Source organism: Podarcis muralis, chromosome 6 (genome assembly GCF_964188315.1).
Source record: "Podarcis muralis chromosome 6, rPodMur119.hap1.1, whole genome shotgun sequence".
In the NCBI taxonomy this organism is placed as follows: Eukaryota; Metazoa; Chordata; class Lepidosauria; order Squamata; family Lacertidae; genus Podarcis; species Podarcis muralis.
In genome coordinates this window covers 55,896,130-55,918,367 of record NC_135660.1, presented here as the reverse complement: position 1 = coordinate 55,918,367, position 22,238 = coordinate 55,896,130, and the positions used below count along the sequence as shown (strand labels likewise).

Below are 22,238 nucleotides of genomic sequence, written 5' to 3'. Positions count from 1 at the left end.
AGATAAAAAGGCACCACTTCACTTTCTTGTGAGAGCAATAATAATAGATAATCAAAAGGAACTACAAACATACCTCCCCTGTGGTTTATATTCCTGGTAAGATATACCCTAGCAAAACGCAATGGTGAAAGGGAATATGTTTATGTAATAAAATCCCTTTGAAATAGCTCTTGATCCTTATGAGCTTCCTCAAAGAAACAGGGCAAATTGTGAGATTTATATTGTGTGTGTTAAATATTCATAGGGATTTTTGTGATTTTCATCCTATGATTAAGCTTTGTTACCAACTGACCATACTTACCTCTGCATAATTTCTTTTACGATTATTATTTTCCCAATGTTTGAACAAGATTATATATACATTTATGTAAATGTACATCTGTGAGCATACAGCACATTACCAGAGCAGGTCTATTCTCAAAGGTTTCATAATGAATAAGACTCGCAACAACAGATTGGTTTGAGGAACAGAGTCTATGAGATTAGTTGCCCACTTACACTGGTACAGACCTAGTGAAGCCTATAGGACTACACTGGTGTAAGCAGCCTGTGAATGGAACAGCCCATAAGCACATAGCTGTATCTTCTGGGCATAGGAACAGATCTGATAGAAAAATGAGTCTCCCTGACACTGTTGTGTGCTGCAGTGTGATTACCATAGAAATATGCAGCAGGGCAACTTAAAGTGTATGTAAGTCCATAAAGCTCCAGGAAAAGAATGGGCTCCTTTTAGCATATGAATTGCTGTTGCTCAGGGACCAAGCTTTCAATCGCAAGTCAATTTAAGAGGTTTTTTTAATCTCCCAGATGGCAGTCGCTCTAGGAAAATCAAACTATAAGGGCTTGCTGCATTACTATAAATGGTGAATTGCACAGCCCAAGAAAGATTATTTATTTATTCATTCTTAAATGCATGAAGAGCCAAACCCAGTCTGCCTTACTCATGAACATTTATTATAGTAGGACTGCTTGTGACAGCAAGGCAAGAAGGTTTTGTCCCAGAAGACACTCAGTTTTCCCCCTCAGGCACAGTAGGAGTGTACAGCATTACTGTGCAAATAAACATTCCTGGAACAGCGTCTAAATTGGAACAGAGAATTTTACCAATAAAACACAGCTAATCCTATCAACTAAAATGAATTAAAATCTAACTAGGTTGTATCTATAAAAGCATTGGCATAGAACAAATATGTGGAAAACATTCAGTGGAATAATGAAGTGTGATTAGCAGGGGACACTTTTACATGTCTATGCAAGAAGTAAGTCTCACTGAGTTCCATGGTGCTTATTTCCCAGGTAAGCATGTATACAGCTGATGTCTAAACTGGTCAGAAAGGGAGTTAAATTGAACTAATGGAGTCATCATCTCTAGGAAGAAAGCATGTAGGAATGAGCAAAGTGCAGGGAGAGTAAAGCCGAGCACAGTCAGTAGCAGTCTGCGGGTGGGGCAGTATTGCTCACCTAGCTTTCCAATGCAAAGGTCACTGCCCATAACTGAGGGGTGCAAAGGGACCAGGGGGTTGGGTGTGGTGCAGGCGCAGCAGTAGTAGGAGCATCAGATTGGCTCTGCCACTGCACCTGTGCTGCACTGACTTCCCGACTGCCTTACTCCTTCCCCTCTTGGTTACCAGCAGCAACTTCCATGTTGTGCAACAAGGTGAGTTTTCCCGCCCTGCTCTGCCCACCACTACCACCAGCAGTGATGCTAGATTAAGCGCTTCTGGCCAATTCAGACAACATCTGGAAGGCCACAGGTTCCTCATCCCTGTGTTAGCTTGCTTTATATATGATCTTAATTCATGAACAGATGCTATGTGCAGCAGCGCAGAAACAGCCATAGTGTGTTTTGATTTCATATAGAGGCTCGACAGCTCAGTGTCAAATATTTAGCTAGAGTGGGACTCACCTCTCTGTTGAAGAATAGGCCTAGCTCCCAAAGTATCTGAACAGACACAAAAATCCTCTGTCCTGGCTTTGTAAGTAGAGATAACTATATCATGATTCAGTTTTCCCACCGCTAATGATGGAGGGAAAGAGACCTATCTGTCTCTGGACCTCATTCTTCCATAGCCAGCTGTTGTGGAGGATCAGTCAACTAACAATTTCCTGCTGAGTGGCTGCAACACTGACCCAGAACATCCCTGCCAGCTAAACAACCTTCTTCTGTGGGAGGGGAAATCTTTTGATCCCTGTGAAAATTCACTGGTAGGGTGCAACAATGTCTCCCCGTCCCCTTTCCCATCACACTCCTTCTGTCTGTATAATTCTTAAAGACCCTGGAAATGTTTACATTATTAACAGCACTTTGACACATTGGCTTTTAAAAATAAACAGTCCCAGAAATGCAATTATCTTTTCCCTGCCTCATAGCACCGGAATGAAGAAAGTGCACAAATGAACGAACTATTTGCTGAAAATTGCTATCTGCACACACTGAGGAAACTGGGGCTTTTCATGCAAAATATTTTTGCCAAGGAATGTGAAAAGGAGATCCAGACGAAACCTTAGTTGTTGTTGTTGTTGTTGTTGTTGTTGTTGCTGCTGCTGTCTTCTTCCTAAGCTGGAAGCAAATTTTAACCTGAACTTGCTTTTTCTCCTCTCCTGCCTTTCTGATAACCTGTTCAGACTGACTCTCTCTCTCTCTCTCTCTCTCTCTCTCTCTCTCTCTCTCTCTCTCTCAAAAATGAATAAATCACCTTTATTGGCACAGAAAAAGTGCATCAAATACATGGATCAGAATACAACACAGTTAATGAAACATAGTAGGAGATAACTTTAGGATAGAACTGTCCAGACATCGCAAGATTTTTTAGTGGCACCATGAAATTAAGTCACCATAGGTCCTAAGAGCCATTTTCGAACCTCACGATGTCTCTTCTCTTTTAAAAGTGGTAACGCAGGTGGTGCTGTGGTCTAAGCCTAGGGCTTGCCGATCAGAAGGTCGGCGATTCAAATCCCCGCAATGGGGTGAGCTCCCGTTGCTCGGTCCCTGCTCCTGGCAACCTAGCAGTTCGAAAGCACCTCAAAGTGCAAGTAGATAAATAGGTACCTCTCTGGCGGGAAGGTAAACGGCATTTCTGTGTGCTGCTCTGGTTTTGGCAGAAGCTGCTTAGTCATGCTGGCCACATGACCCAAAACTGTCTGCGGACAAACGCCGGCTCCCTCGGCCTGTAAAGCGAGATGAGCGGCGCAACCCCAGAGTTGCATGCACATCAGCCTCCTCCCGATGATGTGCATGCAGTGTGTGCTGTGCACGTGACATCACACTGGACCCCCTCAATATTGGGCGCAAGACGGTACCTCTGCTTGGTGGGAATACCCAATAGTCCAGGGATTTGGGGGAGCAGTACGTGATGAGATTGCTAAATACTTCATTAATCAATATGCAGCACAACTGTCCATATTATCCATGTTTGAAGGGACAGATGAAGACATTTAAATGAAAGACTTATGAAGGCTTTTGTTAGTGGTGGCAAGGCAATCTACTGCTCAAAAAAATGTAAGGAGTTGCAGCGTTTTTAGTATTGAGCTTTGGTATTGAAACCGTCTGGCATATAGCTATAACGGAAAAGATAACACATGAAACATGGATATTAAAAGGAACCAAAAAACCACAAAAGCTTTATGCCATATGGTGGAAATTTGTTGTATATACCACGGGGCTGGAAAACACTCTGCCAGCTGCATCTTTACAAATAAGATCTTCATGATTTTTTGTATGTTAATTGTACCCCTGACCATCTGTACGGACAAACTGGAGCATCTCCGGACTTCTATGTTATATTGAATTATTGTAAGAGGGAGAAGGGAAAAGAGAATAATGTACTGTATTTTTCTGTCTATAAGATGCCCCCATGTATAAGACACCCCCTATTTGGGGGGACTCCAATTTAAGAAAATTGGGGGAGATGGCCCCCATGCATAAGATGCCCCCAAATTCTGGACATTATTTTTTAGGGGGGAAACCTAGTCTTATACATGGAAAAAAATATGGTAATTCTTACTTTCATGCTGGCAAGCAGGGAGGGGAGAAGAGTTAGGGAAAGGTTGATGGTTGTAGTTGAATTTTGTGCATTTCAAAATTCTCATATAGTCTAAGAAGACTTCCCAAACTGGAAGACTGGTTAATCAAAATCTGGGGGTCTGGACAGATGGTTAAACTGACCATTAAGGTTCAGCAACCTAGACAGTGGGACAATAACTTCATTGAAAAGAGGAGTCTTTTCATAGCCTAATGGAATGAGAGAACACATGAGGCAGTAAACCCTTATATGATCTACTATATGATTCATTTGAATAAAATGAATAAATGAATAAAATGAACAATTCAAAAAAATTATGTGTGTGAGACACACCCACCAATTAAAATGTTCCTGGTAGACGGTGTGTGTGTGTTTGTGAGTGTGTGTGTGTGTGTGTGTACACACACACACACACACACACACACACACACACACACACAGAGTACTGTGAATAACAAAACAGATATTTTATTGCAATATCTACAAAAAAACCAAAAATATTTAGAAACCAGATATTTTATTTATACGGCAACATAAATCTGTTTTGTTCATTACAGTAAAGTTTATTATATTTCAGTGATTAACCAGGTCCTAAAATGGATCAAAAGCAAGCTAGTGTGAAGTGCCACACACACACATACCCCTGGACCATAATCAGTGAGAAACAGATATTATAATATTATGAATATTTAGCAATAAATATTTATATCTGCATATATACTGTTTTTATTTTCTTTTTAATACATAGATTATAGATATACACACCATTTTAATTATGTACTATTAATTATATGTAAGTAAAATAAAGAGGAATATATTCACAGGCCTGAACAGAAGCAAATCATGAAAATATAAAAGCAAAATTCATTTTTAAAACTCAAGTTAGATTTGCCCAGGCTTTTACACTCTGCCCCATGCAACAACCAGAAGGCCCAGTGGAGCCCTGGCTGATTTCAGGCTGAAATTCACCACAGCCAACTGTGAAAATAAATAGTTTGCTGGAAGAAGGCGGCAAAGACACCATTTTGGTGTTCTGCAGAGTGCCTCCCCCATGCTGTAGCACTCAGCCAGGCTCTATCTGTTAAGGTGGTTGTTGCCGAAACATTTTCTTTTTAACACTTGACCCAAAGGTTAACGTATACATAGTTTAATCAATGCATTGCTTTACAAACAGGCTCCACCTACGGCACTTATGCCTGCAGTGGCGTGGCCAACATTCCAGGGTGCAAGCTCTGAGGTAGATAAATCTGTGGTAATGATAGCTTTTCAATTATTTCTTTCTCTCAGATAATTCTTTCTGCATTGATTTGTTTGTTGTACAGCCCTTGTTTACATGCATATTACAGAGGCATGCTGTGGGGCATATTCTCAGTTCATGGGGCTTGCTGCTGCGTGGACCCAGTAGCCATGTATTGTAGGGGGGGGGGAATTAATGTTGTTAACCAAGCTGTCCTTCAGAGAAGCTTTTTGCTATGTTGATATTTTCTAACGCACAGAGGCTGTAATTTGGTAACATATTCTGTTTGCAAGAGATCTCCAGTTCAACCCCAGGCCCCTCCAACTAGGTCTGGAAAGATTCCAGTCTGAAACGTTGGGCACCTGCTGAGTTAAGTGGATCAATGAGCTGACTTGGTGTAAGGTAGATTGCTACTTTTATATCTTATTTTCAGGAAAAGAGGATTTCATTTCTGGTACAAACTCACCAGAGAGGGAATCAGGCAAGAAAGCCAAAACCTGTGCTCCTGTTTTTTCTTGGTACTGACTTTTCTGCTCCACTAACACGTCTGTGAAAAAGCAATTCATGAAATGCTATACTGGCTACTCATTGGAAAGTCCCCAGTTGCTGGTGAACCACACTTTGTGTATATAATGCCACCTAATGGACATTCAGGCTTATGGCCATGAAATGTTGTAATAGAGGGAGAGATTGCATATATATACTATATAGTACTTGCTCAGCAACTCCAAGTAACCTTATGTACAGAGAAGGAAAAAGTTATTTGATCCCCTGCTAAATTTGCCCATTTGCCCTCTGACGAAGAAATGACCAGTCCATAATTTTAATGGTAGGTTTATTGTAGCTGTGAGAGACAGAATAACAACAGGAAAACTCCCAGAAACCCAGAAGACAAAAGTCTGCCTGCCAACAAGAATTGTGTGGGTTACTAAACTGCAGAATGCCTACATACTACCTGAGTTAGTCACAGTGGTGGGTAATTATTTGATATTTTAATGCTACTGACGCTCTTTAAAATTATGTATTTTTAGATTATTTCTATATACTTGCTTAATTTATATTTGTTGTGTACTGCCTTGTGAAAAGGTTTGTTTTAGGGGGGGGGGTAGAAATGTAATCAGTTAAAACAAAACCTCTGTAAAGAAGTGATGGTTCCAAGTTTTGACTTGCCTAGGGTCAGCTGCTGAATGACATCGCTCAGCAGGTATATGAGTCTGGGTCTCCTACATCCAAACCAATCACAGTACATGCTGCACCACAGCTAATGTTTCCAGATTCCCAAAGGAAAACAATAGGGGTTGAAGGTAAGAAAAATCAAAGGAAGGACAACATTTCGACTCCTTTGCTTCTGGGTTGAAAATCATTAATGCCATAATCTTAAAGCTACTTACCAAGATGTGAGTCCAATTTAACTCAGTGAGATGTATTTCTGAATAGACATGTCACCAGGTTGCACTATTTATGTGGCAGTACAAATTATGACCTACAAATTATGGCTGGCAGTCACTATTTATTTGGATAAACTTTTCTTCATGGGGTCATTTTCTGGGGACCAAGTTATTCTAAATCCAAACACAGTGGCTTGATTAACACTGTGATTAACATCAGCCCTAGGTTCCTAAAAACTTCCATGTCCTTTCTCTTTTTCCTGAAGTCTTTATTGAAAGTTTTCCTAAGATATACATCCAGTAAATACTATATCATGTTGGTGCTTGTTTTCTTCCCATCTCAGTTCTGTCAGCTTGCTACAGTTGTGAAAGAGAATAGGAATAGAGCCAGGTATTTGAATTACATGATTCCGGAAAAAGTAATCAACAGAAATGAAAAAGGATACTCTCCGCTACCATGTTTATAGATTCGTTTCATATCTACCGAAGAAAATTCCAAGGTCAGGTTTCTTTCTGGGCTCTTTATCAAAGGGACTGTGAGCATATCCATTTGGCACATATCAATATCAGCATGTCCCAAAGAGAGTATTTGTACTTGCTCATGTGCCATGCTAACTTAATAGCAACAAGAGGACAGAAGGATAGCTTTTACTGAACAGGCTCAGGATATGTATTCAGTATATTGAGAATCTAAAGCTACATCTCTATTCCTTAGCTACCCAGGTAGATACCACGTTTACTTTTCAAAAAAATCATCCTAAAGATGTCCATAATGCAACTTCCCATGATCCCACTGGCATGGTATAGGTCAGATACTATCTCTTCCTCTGGGGTATCTGCCTACACCAGCTATGAATAACTGTGCATTCCCCAGCAGTCTCGGTGAGCTTGGTAGACCTATAGAAGAAGTGTGAGTTTTCACACCTTGCACTTCTCAACTGAAAGAAGCAGAAGTACTGACATATCACAGTCTCAGAGCCATCTCCTAATTGCAGCAGTAAAGAATAAATCTAAGCAAAGATCACAAAACCTTAAACACCCATAAATTGGACTTGCACAAGAACACAACCCGGAAACATTATTTTGACTTCAACCCTTCACTGTCCTCACCAATACACATTGCCAGGCCAAGTTAGCGAAACTTAACTTAGCAAACTCAGTTTGAATGCAGCCATATTTCTATAACTCTCATTTCAGCCTGCACAGTTTTAAAGGGTATTTCCATGGCAGTTATTCAAACAGACGAGAATCAAGCAAATGTAGGAAACAATGTTATAATTGGAATAGCAGCATGTGGTATTGTAAACTAGAGAATCCGGAACAGTAAAGCTGCTTAATTGAGTTTCCATCAGGTCCAGTTGTTCAGATTAATCCAGGAAGCATCTGTCTGGCTGAACGTGTGCTCCGAGTTGCTGAATATGGGTAAGATCTTAAATCATTTTATACACAGCATCCCGCTGCTTCCTCTCAATTGTCCTTTTATATAACAAGCTGTGCTCTGGCATCAGCAAATCCCTTGACAATCACCATATTAGTACACAAGTATACAAAAGCACAGGGCCGAGAGACCACATTTGGGCTAAATATTGCCTGCTCTGGCTAGGATACAAAAATCCTCTGCAATATGAACCAAGTAGCTTGCCACACACACACACACACACACACACACACACACACACACACACACCATGAACAAAATGTTTGCCATTTCCAACCACGTACTTTCCATTACATCCCACCATTAAAGCAATTTCAGAGTTCTTAAAAACAGTCACAATATAATACTTCTCCTGTGACAAAGCATTGCACATCTGGCTTGTGATTTCCTTTAAAATAATACAGTGATTATGTCTCTGTGTTGACTGCATAGCCAGGCATTCTAACATAAAGTGGACCCATGGGTAGACACTGAATTCAATGCCCAGCATTAATATGTTGAGTTTTATATATGGGATGGGAAGCCACCAAGGAAGAGCTGAACTTTAGGCAACTGAACACAAAATGGTCAGAGATAGCACTGACAGTAGCCAGAGCCACACTTCCTTTCAATAGGTGTTCTAGCTGAGTATTCACAGCACCCTACGGGAAACTACTGAAAAACCTTTAGACCTCTAGCAGCAGCGCAAAGTAACAGTAAGGAGAGCAACAATAAAGAATAACTACAGACTTGTTTGCATAGTGTGCAAACAAGTAATAGATTTTGAAATTCCAAGTATATTAAAAAGATGTGGAAATCAAAGCAAAAACCCCAAACCCAGGGTCATTTACCATAACTGGGAAGTTCTTCTTTTAATTAAAATTGCAATGGCTCAGTGGTTCTTTGCTCATTGAAGTTTGTGAGGTTTGTTTGCTTTTTCACAGTGCGAGACAGTTATCCCTCTCTCCTGGAAGAAATACAAATAATTCTTTGGTTGCTAAAATTATCCTTCTTGTTGCAGAGGAATACAGGAAACTCCTGCCAGACAAGGTTTGTAATTTTGCACTGGTCTCCTTAACCTGCATTAAGTAACAATTGTCTTTGTACTCAAGTGGCAAATTTCAGAAGCAGAGAGAAAGAGCTGGAGTACAGTGCTTCCATTTCAGGACAAGCTCCTTTGCTTTAATGACTCAGGGATCTTTAACGCAGAAGAGTGACAGAGAAAGTCCCTTGTGCATGTCCATATCCATTGAAGTTTGGGAATTGCCTTCTTGGGTGCAACTACAAGCAATACTTTTTTTCTTTTAAAAAATGTTTACAGGTACTCTCATTTTGACTCAAGAAAATCACCATTGGGAAAAATAAATACACTAAATGGACAAAAGTACAAAGATTCACAAAATGTTTATGCATACCCCCGTGTCCCCTCAGAAAAAAAAGGACAGGTAACAAGTACCAATACAGAGTTTGGTTCTTCTCTGCCCAGGGCCGGATTTAGGTTTGATGAGGCCCTAAGCTACTGAAGGTAATGGGACCCTTTATATGTCCAGCTGTCCTTTGTCAAAAACAGATTATCACTGTTTTTGGTGTTGAATATATGCTATATGGTAATTCATAGGAGCCTACACAACACAAAACACTGTTGCCGTATGTAGATTTTATTTTATTTGCTTTTTATCTTATATTTTGGAAATGTACATCCAGTTTTTTCCTTTAATTTTTTTGGGGCCCCCCAAGAGAGTGGGGCCCTAAGCTATAGCTTGTTTAGCTTATACGTAAATCCGGCACTGTCTCTGCCACTAGGCCACCTGGATTTGTAGGTCTGCATATGTATTTAGAAGAAATTATTTCCATTTTTCCTGTTGTAAGACTAACCACAAGGACAATCAATTGCTTTCTGCAGAATACAGTACAGGAAGGTTGAAGACTTGGTCTCTCTTCTTTCCCACATGAACAGATAGCTCCAACTCTGCCCACTTTGAGTGAATTGACAATAGAAGGAAGTGACCAGGGAAAGGTGCTACCTCAGACATTAACTGCTATAATAAGCCATACCATACTGACACGAGACAATTCTGCACCTGCAGTGAAAAGAAAAATGGTGGTTCAAGGCTATTTCTTTGGAATCTGCATTTTAAGGTGACTTATTCACTTTGCTTCGTATTTAAGATTGGACCTCCTCCCTGCTTTGCCGGCCTTTTTCCACCTGGCATGGGAGGGTGGGGCCCTGCCTAACTCCAGGTACAAAAGCTGAAGCTGCTGAACAGGCTGGGGTATAGTTTTGGGGTTGTTATTGGGGGGTTGTTGTTGTTGCTGTTGTTGATTATTATTTTTTTGTTATCTTTATTTTATATCTTATTATGATTTACACAGAACTAGATCAATTTAGCTGTGTATTTTTTGTTTTAGTTATTGTTTATGACTACTTTTGTTATGTTGTAATTATGTATTTTTTTCAGGTTGTAAGCCACCTTGAGCATGGTTTGAAGCAGCATACAAATAAAATGATGTATGTATGCCTGCATGTATGTATATTCAATCATAGAGGGATCTAAAATCCAATGACACATTTCATGTGTACCCAAGAAGAAAAACAGAAAGATGAATTCCACAAGGTGATTTTCCTTCATGGTCCCACTGAGGTCCCAGACTCACAGCTTGCTGTCATTAAATTTGCTTAGATATCATAATTAATTCATGGGTTTTACACTGCTTTATTTTCCTAACTTTACAATTTCAATTTCCCGCATTCCCTGCAATTATTGACAAACAAAGAAATTGCAACGTCTATTATGTATTTAGTTGCTTTCTATAACCAAAGTCTCAAACCGACTTACGACAGCAATAAAATCTAAAAAAACACAATACATAGCAGATATACCAGTTTAAAACAATGGGCTAAATCCAGCAAAGTCATTGCATAAGCAGAATCAGTTCCACTCATGCAACTGAACTTCCCCTACTTTTTCTTCCCCACCCCTCCTCGTGCAGCTCCCCACATGCCCCTAAAATTGGTCAAGAGGGTTTGATGGAGTATAGTGAGGGAGAGAAAGTTCTGTAGTGTGTAGGGAAGTCATTCCACTCACACAATGACTTCATTGGATACAACCCAGAATTACACGCTGAATGTGCTCATCCACAATAATCAATTACAAAACAAAAATTTCTTTCACTATTCAACAGCAGGATGAACACACAGCTACTATCAGAACAGTCACAAAAACAGTATTGATGACTTAGAGAATCAAAATGTCCACCTGGCACTGAAAATACAGTGAGGTTTACAGATTCTGTAACTAAACTTGAAGAAGTCGATGGCTGAACTCCACCTGGCTAGCCCTCAATCAGGGTAATACAAGCAAATCTATGGTTTACAGATTAAACAGGCTGTAAATCTTGGGGAAAGGAATGAGGCAAAAAATTAGAAATCATCTTCCTTCCAAGATAGCTAACTCTGATTATTAAAACTGGTGCCTAACAAATGAATGGCATGAGCAGTTGGAAACAGAGACCTTCCATCCTCTTACCAACTACCCTGCTGATCAGTAATGACAGGAATAGCTCCATTTGTTATTTTCTTGCTCTTCTGACATTTAAGTTGTCTTAAGTTTATGCCTTACCTCGGCAATTAATGAGTTTCTTTTTCTTGCTGCAGAATACTTAGCATACACTCAGTCTGCTCAATAGTTCATAACAATGACAAATGAAGCATTCTTCTTTCTCAGCAGCTTGCCTAACCATGATGTATGCAATCTGTTCCAGATGGGAAACTGCCTTTTGCTCTGGGTATTCTGAAGCCCGATTCTCATAGTGTTTTTTTTCAAGTTGCAATGCAAACAAGGGACAATCTCAACACAGCAAAATGAAAATTCTAGTGCCAGAGGGAACCACTTCTCAATAGGTTTCCTTGGCATTGTAAATACTATCCAACAGGGATGGCTCAATCTGTTTCTGGCATGTGTCAATTTCACATAAGTGAAACTTCTACATTCTGTCCTGTTTCTGCATTTATCTTTTTTGTTTTTGTTTTTAATAAAAGTCTCCTGAGGCAGACGGATACCAATAGTCATGCTGCCTTGGGTTGATGGGAGCTTTAGGCCAAAATATTTGGAGGGCCACAGGTTGGGGAAAGCTGATCTAGGCATTACCACTTTTTTTAGTCTTGGTTTTTAGACCTGGCTTCCAGTTTAGTTATTGATGCACCATTATTGCTACTGCAAAATAATGGCACTCACCTATTGCAACACTAAGCAAAAACTAGAGCTGCCAAATACACATTATAATTAGCTAAATAGCATGTAGATGGTCTGTTTTTAAATTGTGCTCATTATGAGAGATGAGGTTTTCTCTTCTCCTTGGCTACAATGTGTGAGCTCATCTCCCTAGCACACCTGAATATTTACATTAAGCTTATTTCTCTCAAAGGCCTGGTTATCAGCTTGGTATGCACACAATGCCTCTCTTCTTCCACCAGCGTTAAGATATGCTTAACATATTAAAATGATATAAAACAAAGGTGGCAGGTAAGTGTTCATGCAGAATATTACTTCAAATCACAGGTGCCACATTTTCTACTGACTAAACACACACGCATGTACAGATTTGTTGAGACTGTCTAATCTTTCAACAATGTGGTGGCCTCTCTGAAGTCAATGTTTTAACATTGAAAGATTGGGTGGCTAATATATGAGAATGCCTCTCCATACTTCCAGACCTATGTAGGTTACCCAGATATAGTATTAATGTAGAAACTTATTGTCTTTGCACTATCAACATGTTTAACCCATAGCAATGCACAAAATTCATTGCAGGAAACTAAAGATCAAGTCACTACCTCTTAATTTACATGTGATTTTATGGTACTTTTGCAATATCTCACTAAAACAGCAACTGATCTCATCCTAAAAACGAGTACAGTTAAATACTGCAAATAGATTATGGTTATTAAATATATATATATAAAGGAAAGGGGGTGAATAACTTCATAGAATACTTAAATTCATATATTGGAGGGTTTGCAGTGACAGAAAACTGGTATATAGTGAGAGATGGAAGTTAATTCTAAGTATCCTGGGGATAGTATATAAAAGCGAGAAGATGAATTTGGAAAATAATAAATATATTGTGCAGCATAGTGTTCTCTTGAAACAAAAGCAAGTATTCTACCATGAAATATAAGCCTGGGAGATGGATGAACAAAAGTCTATTTAGTCATGCCATGAATACCAGAAGGTAGGTTAGATGGGTCAAAAAAGGCAATTCCTTGTTCCATAAAAAGGTGTAATTGACAAGTCTTTTAAATTATGTGAATCCAGAAGGCAGGGAAATAGGCTTTCTATTGGAACATATATTTGAAGAAAAAGAGGAGAAAGAACAAGCTGTGTCCACAGGAATAAAACCTGCCTCATCTGTGGTGGAAACTTTATTCATTTCTGTCAGTTCTGCTAATGTTCCATGAAACTGGGAGCCTGCTATAGTACAGCTGACCTATCGGCTGTGCTGCCATGTGCTGCTGATTTTATTTTTTTATTTTTTTGGAGATTTACTTCACCCATTAAGGTTTACATCCCAACCTTTCACACAATTACTCATGCTATGATACCCTAATAAAAGTTAGTGGGCAATAAAAAAATGAAATAAAGCCAGAAGTCTTTTTTCTTCCATTGTAAAGGCAAGATTCATGTGGCTTCTCTAACACACAAAAAAGTCCACATCAAAGAAATGCTAGGGAAAAGACCATGCAAATCCGAAAAATAAGAAGAATGGAGCTTCACTTAGCTGTGATATTTCTCTCTGACGGATCTTTGCATAAAGACACCTGAGAACAATCAATCTGTTGGACTGCAGAGCAAGAACAGTCTAAACCAAAGGGAGGGGGTTAACTAGTGGCCCTTCAGACATCACTGAACTGCAACTCCCATCATCCCTGATGGATGGCCTAGAGTTGATGGGAGTTGTAATCCAACAACTTTCTGGGAGGGTCACAGGTTAGCCACCCATTTGATCTAAACTGCTCGGCCATGGCAGTGGTTTGCAAACTGCATTCTGAGGGGCTCCTGTGAATCGCTGGAAACTCAGAGAGATTCTTGCAAGGCAGAGTCAAACTAAATACAATAGCTCCAGACCACATGTTAAAATCAGGTCTGGTGTTGAATCCATACCAAGTTGAGGCTGGTCTGGGGATTTAATGTGCAGAGTGGGCAAGGAGAAGTGAAAAAGTGGAACCTTCCCTTACTGATGTTTTGTGCCTTGAAATGTCTGTTACCATTCATTTTTTCTCCAGGTTGGGTTGCTCCTGCTTTCTAAATTTCAATAAGGAAAAAAGCATAACTGTGGCAGAGTGGTCATGGAGTGAAAAGCACCAGCTGGGGGAGGTTTCATTTTATGCTGCTCCTCTGCTCCTGGACTCAATGACAGAGCCAATTTCAATACACAGGTCTGTCCCAGATATGTCTACTTTGACCCTGTCAGTGTCAGTACTTCTAAGGACTTGTCTGCCTGCCCACAATGTACAGATGTAGAAGAATATTGCACAAGTTGTTCTAGGCCATGTTTTCAGTTCAATCAGTCAATCAGTCTGACCAGTATCCCTTGAACTGAAAAACGTACACTGGAACATGCCCCAGAACTCTTTCCCATGTACAGAGGTCCCATTGCAGGGACTCCCTGAATGTAGAAATCTGAAAATGAAACAATAGTACTTATGGGATAGGACAGGGGTAGGTAACAGATGTTTGGGACTACAATTCCTATTGGTCTCAACCAGCATTGCAAATGATTTGGCATGATGGGAGTTGTACTCTGCAACATCTGGTGGGTGCCACATTTACTACCCCTGACTTAGGATATCTGCAATTATGACTAACCTGTTTGTGCCAGCAAATTAGCATTGCTATTTGTGAGCATTCACAGCAATCACTGCAGTCCTCTCCATTCAACACATAGTAGGTCAAAAGAAAGGCTTTCATGACCAGCCAATTATACTCTGTTTTGTGACTTATGAGGTGAATAATATTTGTTTACATTTGGTCAAAGAGGTGGATGGGCTTCAGTATGTAATCTGTTTAACAGATGAACATGCGTTGCTTGATTTAGTTCTAAAGCAATAAAAATAATTGCCCGACTTGCTCATATCCTTCAGTTACAAAGAAGTCAAGGCCGTTTCCTCCTCCATGTGGCTGCTGGGTGGAAACAAAGTGTGAAAGGTACTATTTGGTATAATGATCCACAATGGGTCCACTTTTATTCAGAATAACCAAGCCAAATGTCTGTTTTGTAATGTCTCTTTTTCTTGAAAATCTCACCTCTGTATTTAGGATTACAAAGCTCTCTGGGGTTTTTGGTATTTTATTCTGTCTTCCAGGATAGAAGTGTATTGCACACTGTACTGGGTTTATGCTGGGCTTTTAAATTTTGATAGTGCCATTATAAATGGAAATAGATATATAAATACATATACTATTAACCAGTAAAGCCTTTAAGGAGGTATTATTTCTTACATACTTTTATTTAAACATAGTGTCTTATAATTTCACATCTACATATAATAATACGATTAGACATTGAGTGACAGTGACTTTCCTTGGACCACTCTGAATTTCATGGCAAACTTTAGTCAAGGACGTTCACACAGGAGTGTCTATACACAACACCACAAAGCAGTAGTTGATCTCAAGGCAAATTGGATATATGAGTCAATCCAGTCATCATATGGTGATTTTATCAACTTGGTTTCACAAGGAGCATGTGAAAAAAGCTGGGTATTTAGGGAGAAAAAAACCTGCCACATTATAGACACTCATTTTAAGCAATTCTTTCTCAAATGTGGTGGCTATTTTCATACAAAGCGCTTCCTACATGAAGCTGACTTGGGTTATGCACACCATTTTCATAATATGAGTGCCTAGCGGAGGCCGCTTGAGACTGGGTACACATGGAGACTGCTCTACATATGTGGAAAGCTATTAGAGGGTACCAGCTTGCCACATGGATCGACCCTATGCCAAAGGCTGTAGCTCAGCAGCAGAACACAGAATGCCTTCGACTGGCATATGTCTTGTGCAACTGTTTGAATGTCACATTTTGATGTTTTTGTTTTGTTTTTGAAGAAAGTTCTGCAAGCAAAAGTTTTAATTAAGTTTATGGGACTCGACAATGTTTCATTCCTAAAAGGCAGTCAGTTCTCATGCATACAGTCACTTCAAACTGAACAATATTAATATCTGCAATATACCCACTATGCTGGCTTACTGCATTTAGGGTGAAACCTTCACTCCAATTTGCACAATCGCCTCCAGCTGTGAAATGGAGGAATGTGCTTGGAGAGCTCTTAAAAGAAAACACTATATGAGGAGGACAGGGTTTGTGCTTTTGTGGTGGAGGGGGTCCTTTTAAGGCTCCATAATAACAAGGCATTGGGATGACAAGTTAGGAAAGTGTTGCTGTACTTAGGTCTTGCTTGCAGGCTTCCCACAGGCATCTGGTTGGTCACTGTGAGAACAAGATGCTAGACCAGAAGGGCCTGATCCATCAGAGCTCTTTTTATGTTCTTAACTGAGCCCCCGACTTATATGTTGGAAGTTACCAAATCCATGGACTATATTATAGATAGAAGCTCATAATGCTAGTATCTTTTATCAGAAGAATCCTAAACGTTGAGAAGCTCCTTAGTTGCAACGTAAGGAACCTTTAATGGTCTTTCAGCACCAGCAGTCTGCAAATAGTCTATCTAGAGAGAAGACCAACTTGCTTGTTTCTTCAAAGCTTTCCTCTCTTTTGCATTTCTACACTTAAAAAAATATCATGGCACACTACAGAAACATTGCATGATTATCAGCTGACACAGCTGTTTAGCACTTTTCAGAAAAGTTTGATTTTGAAAGCTTTCCCTTCCCCCTCCAGATGATGTAATCTTCAGGCAGATGTCAAGCTTAGTTACAACTGCACATTCTTCACTTCTGAGTTGGACAGACTCTTTAAACATTCCCCTATTTTTAGGTCTGAATTCAGTCCCCTGCAGCCAATGGTTTAGCAGAAGCTAATGTTATTCAACTGCAAAAAGTCTTTCACAGTGTGAACAAAGGTTCACTTTGTAACAGGTTACAGAAAGCTCAGAGCAGCGGCTTCGCCTAGCTCTGTGTTCAGGCAGTCCACGTGATGATGAGAAGCCCTTGAAGGTCCCACTGTCCATAAACTGCATTTCAAGGGATAAATGAGGGTTTGAATTCAGAAAAGCATGGGACAGAGTCTTCCCTCCCTCGCAAATGGAGGCATTATGTTCAGTAAAAGAAGAAACACTTTGCATCATGTACCGGTTGGAAACAAGTCAACTTCACACAAGAGTAAAGTAAATACCATTGTTCAGACTACTCAGTGGCGAAAGGAAAACTGAGTTCAGAGAGATTTGACGACGACTACCACAAAAGAAGCCATGGAATAATTTAATACTGAACACACAAAACTAAATAGGAATACTGAGTCACTACCTAATAATAATCTATATACTCATTCATTCATTCTCATTTCTAGTTGCCCATGAACCAAAGTCCTCTGGCCAGTTTACAGAAATTGTAGTTTAGACCCAAGAAGTAATATTATGTCTTCCCCCTAGTCAAGGGTAGCCAGCTGCAGACACATGGTCACCCCAGTAGGGTCCATGCAGTAGCAAGTCTGCTAGCTGAATAGATTTAGAGCACTTAAAGCATTTAGGGCTATAACAATGTGTAGCTAGAGGGCTTTTCAAATAGTTATTTATTTTAAGTATTCTTACACTGCTCCAGCTGGCATGGCTCCCAGAGCGGCTTACATAAAGCCGATAAAAATCAGCAGAGACAATATCAATAAGACAATAAAACCTGAGTAGTTTAATTGCAGAGGGGGGAAACAAACTCCAAGATGGGTGGGAAACCTGTGGTCCTCTAGATGTTGCTGCACTACAGTTCCCAGTTGCCTTCACCATTGACCATACTGAGTGGGGCTGATGGGAGCCAGAGTCCAACAATATCTGGAAGGCCACACCTTCCCCATCACTGCTCTAAAAGGCTTGGGCAAATAAAACGATTTTCACTTACTGCCAAAAAGAAAGCATAACTCAGAGCTAGGTGCATCTCCTTGGAGAAGAACATTCCACAATCAGCATGCTACAGCTGAAAAGCCTATTCTCCAGTCATCAGCTGTCTTACCTCCAATGATGTGACGAAACCGGAAGAACAGCCAATGAGGAAGATCATATATTAGGCAGGTGCAGGTACACCAATTCCAGGGGACTGAGGTGTCTTTGGCCCTCTCAATATTTGTTAGAAGGGGGCCGAGCCCCCTCAATGTTGAGGGGATGGAGGAGGCCAAGCGCAGAGCAGAGTGCGGCGCAGCTTCAGTGGCCGGCTCCTCCAGAGAGCTCTGCCTTCTCCAGACGTTGTGACGTCGCACACATGGGCAACACACATCAGGCCCCCTCAATCTTGGGGGCAACTTGGCACCTGTGGCCAGGTTCATAAGGGAGAGCTGTGGTCCTTAAGGTACCTGGCCCCAAGCCATTTAGAGCTTCAAACCCTATGGATTGTGTTTGGATATCCATGGCCAGGTTCACCCAGTCTATAAATAATCACAGCTGTCAAACAAGCTGGTGTTGGCTTCAGGAGCACCCACAAGCTATGAACCCTCTTCTTTCTGAGAGAGTGCTGCCTTCCAAAGTACAGGTCAAGGTTGCCACCAACCACCAGCACCTCTATTTTACCATGATTCAGTCTCAGTTTATTGGCTCTCATCCAGCCAAGAGGTCCAGCAGAAGCCCCCCAAAACTATTCTCAGGTAGTGGTCCCACAGATAGGAGTGGAAACACTGTACTATGGTCTTCCACACCACAGAGCCTCTTCAGGAGGATACTATGGTCAACAGCAGGCTTCCTCAACCTTGGCCCTCGAGATGTTTTTGGCCTACAACTCCCATGATCCCTAGCTAGCAGGACCAGTGGTCAGGGATGACGGGAATTGTAGTCTCAAAACATCTGAAGGGCCAAGGTTGAGGAAGCCTGGTCAACAGTAATGAAGGCTGCTGAGAGATCAAGTCATTGTGCAATACTTCTGGGTTTAAGGAGGCAATAAGAAGGCCCACTGGAACTAGGCTACTGTAGAGAAACCATCTTCGTTATTCTGGACCACACTATTGTATCTTAAATCACAAGGTGTTCCAAGGGTCTGGTATGCAGTTACTACAGCCTTGGGTAAAAACATTTGTTAAACATTTCTAATTTAAATGGAGTTGGCTGGAGATATTAATGCAACCATTTCATTGCCAGAATATAATGCTTTTACTTTGATTTAATCACAGAACAAACAGATCTAATTTTTAGCCTCTCTCTGCATGGTGTCCAGGAAAAGCTACTGCAGTTTCCACATGAAGCATGCAAACCAGAAGAAGGAACCACAGTCTAAAGGAAGGAAATCACTAGTGAAACCACAATTGCACAGCTGTCTCCAATGCTAATGCTTCTGAAGCACATTTCAGCAGCCCCACCAGCTTCTTTAAGACACCACTCTCTGTTACTTTTTGGAATAATATTCAGTGGGGCTTCTAAGTGATGAGCTAGCAAATAATTGATCATACCACAAGCCATGGGAGCAGAAGAAAACACTGAAATGTTTGGGTAACTACCATGGCTATTCTACAGCAGGGTTTTGCTACTGTAAGGTTGGGATTAGCACAGACAAAAAACCCTTATCCCACCCTGTTCTAAAACTCGCAGCAGAGAGAACAGGAGACAGAATGTTGGGACTGAACGCAGAAATTCAGCTATGTGTTGCTTGTCTTCAAAATGGAGGCAGGTTTGTCCTTGCAGATTATACCATGCAGGAGAGCACAGACACTCCGTAGGAAATTTTGGAGAGGCCTGCACAGAATGCCTTTCTTTTCAGGGATTCAGTCCAGTCACCCACATTGCTTCATGAATAATGCATTGGCAGGGAAAGGAGAAATATAAATTGGCTTGACAGGCAACCTGAATAAACTAAAGTGGCTCTCGAAATTTGCCTAGTCTAGCAAGTCCGCACAGAACTCAACAATAAGTGAGTGACATGAACCAACCAACCTCCGAGTTTTCCTTAAAAGAATTTACACTATCTTTTTGCACATGCAATAATGCCTGGCCTTCGTAACAGTTAACCATGCAATTAAGTAATCTACCTGAATTCTAAGAAATTGCTAAATATCCACAGGCAATTACATAAAAACTTAAGGAAGTCCAGATAATACATAGTGTTGATAGGCCCTTGATGGGAGCCCAGTCCATTAATACTAAGAGTCACATGTATGCCACCTTAAGTTTGGTGCTAGTAGGAAAAAGGGGATTAAAGTGGATTTTGAATGGATTTTAAATGAATTTTTAAAGTGGAATTTAAATCTCTATTATAAACAAAAATTCCAGAAGTAGTTCTTCATTTTGTAAACTAGCATCATCCCACTGGATAAGTCGTCTCTGTAGCTTTCCCCCCATTATTTCTGTACAAATACCATGAGGCTTTAATGGATAACCATCTGTTGTACCTACTCTCAGAATGAAAGCAACCATTAAAACCAGAAAATTTAACTTCTACATTATTGCCATAAAACCGATTTGTCAATTTGTACCATGATGTGAAAACCCCAGGCTCTTCAAAATAGTGTTTTTTTGACCAGATATTACAGAACCGTCATTGAGAGCAAGAACGCATTTAAAACAAAACCCAACAGTTTATAACCCTCTGTTGTATGCTAGCCAGGAAGTGCTTAAATCAAGATCAAGATCAGGGTGAGAATAACACAGGACAGCCTACTCATTTTGTTTCCACTCTCCTGAACAGAATGGTTCTGTTTTATAAGCTGGAGGGAAAACACTGCCGCCTTCTGTCCACAGTCACCTAGCATGTAGGGGAATGAATGCCAAGGGAAAACTTAAGACTCCTGGCAGAACACGTCGAGCCTATGTGACTAGGTTGGTCTCTTTCCACCCCCTGGTGCTATTTGATTCAGCCTGCTTGAGTATTTCAATCTGTTGCGCTCCAAAACAGTACTGTGAGTCTCCCCCTCACATCTGCCAAAAACAGCTGAACATTTTACAACCTCTTGGTATCTTGTGAACCTCGACAACTGTGCTCAACCAAAGTGATGCTAGCCAAGAAAGAGCCTCGGGTCAACCAGGATTTAATATTTCAATTACAATACCTGCAAATAAGAAACCAGAGACTCCTCACCTGCACAAAACGACACACCCAATCCATTGTGCAGCCCTTCCCAATTTGGGAAGACAGTTGCAAATGCCACTGGGTAGTTTTACCCTCTTACTGTAATGTGTTCTCAAGTAACAAAGTATTGGAATAGTAATATGAACTGCATAATTGATGGGAAGGATCTTGGCATCACTCTTGCACAGAGGTAACTGTTACATAGCTCATAGGCAGCATAGTCTAAAAGACATTTTAATTTTAGAAGTGTAAGAATGAATCTATCAAGAGTTGCAGGCCAAATGAAACACTCAGAACTTCCCCAGTCCTCCTCTTTGAAAAAAGCTTCATGGCCATTCTTGTAGCCGTGGCAGTACGTGCCATACTATGAACACCTAGCTGTCAAAAAAGCATGGGTCTCCATATCTGTTGACAAATTATACTTTACTTAAAATGAGCCGCACATTCCAATCTAAAGAAGAACTGCTTTCCATTTACATGCTGGCTGGGCTGGGCTGGTGGGATGTGATGTTTCAATCTGTACATTGTTTTCAACCAGGTTTGGGCCTGTGTGTGTGCTTTGATCAGCTCATTCACCAATCTTTTGTAAGAAATGGAAGGAAAGCTTTTCAGGCAATCCAAGCATGGATTTGTAAAGAATTTCATGGGACAAACTTACCTGACAGCTTAGAAAGTTGGAAACCTTTGATCAGTGAGGTACCTGGAAAATGCCATTGTACTGGCAGCTGTTAACAAAGCTTTCAAGTTTTACTGTGATTTGGCAACTGCTGCTTAGAGCCTCTAGGGAAGAACGTTGGTCAAAGCTGCAGTAAATGTACTAATGGCACCATCTAAGGGCACTAGGATGTAGTACACTCATCTCTATCTGAAACGCACATTCTATGAGCAATCATACTCTTAAAACAGTGAAAGCAACGCAAAATATATTAGCTGGGATTTCAAATAGTATAAACCATCAAG

General features: G+C 40.5%; 1 protein-coding gene across 3 annotated transcripts in view; it reads right to left on the bottom strand.

The window, feature by feature from the left end:
- LHPP (phospholysine phosphohistidine inorganic pyrophosphate phosphatase) overlaps window positions 1-22,238 on the bottom strand; it is a 108,482-nt gene that overhangs the window by 49,613 nt on the left and 36,631 nt on the right. Inside the window, exon 7 of one of the 3 annotated variants that reach the window (XR_013393216.1) lies at window positions 8,916-9,031. The exons of the other annotated variants lie outside the window; for them this stretch is intronic. The gene's annotated coding sequence lies outside the window, so the exon portion shown is untranslated. The remainder of the gene's footprint in view (window positions 1-8,915; window positions 9,032-22,238) is intronic. 3 annotated transcript variants of the gene reach the window in all.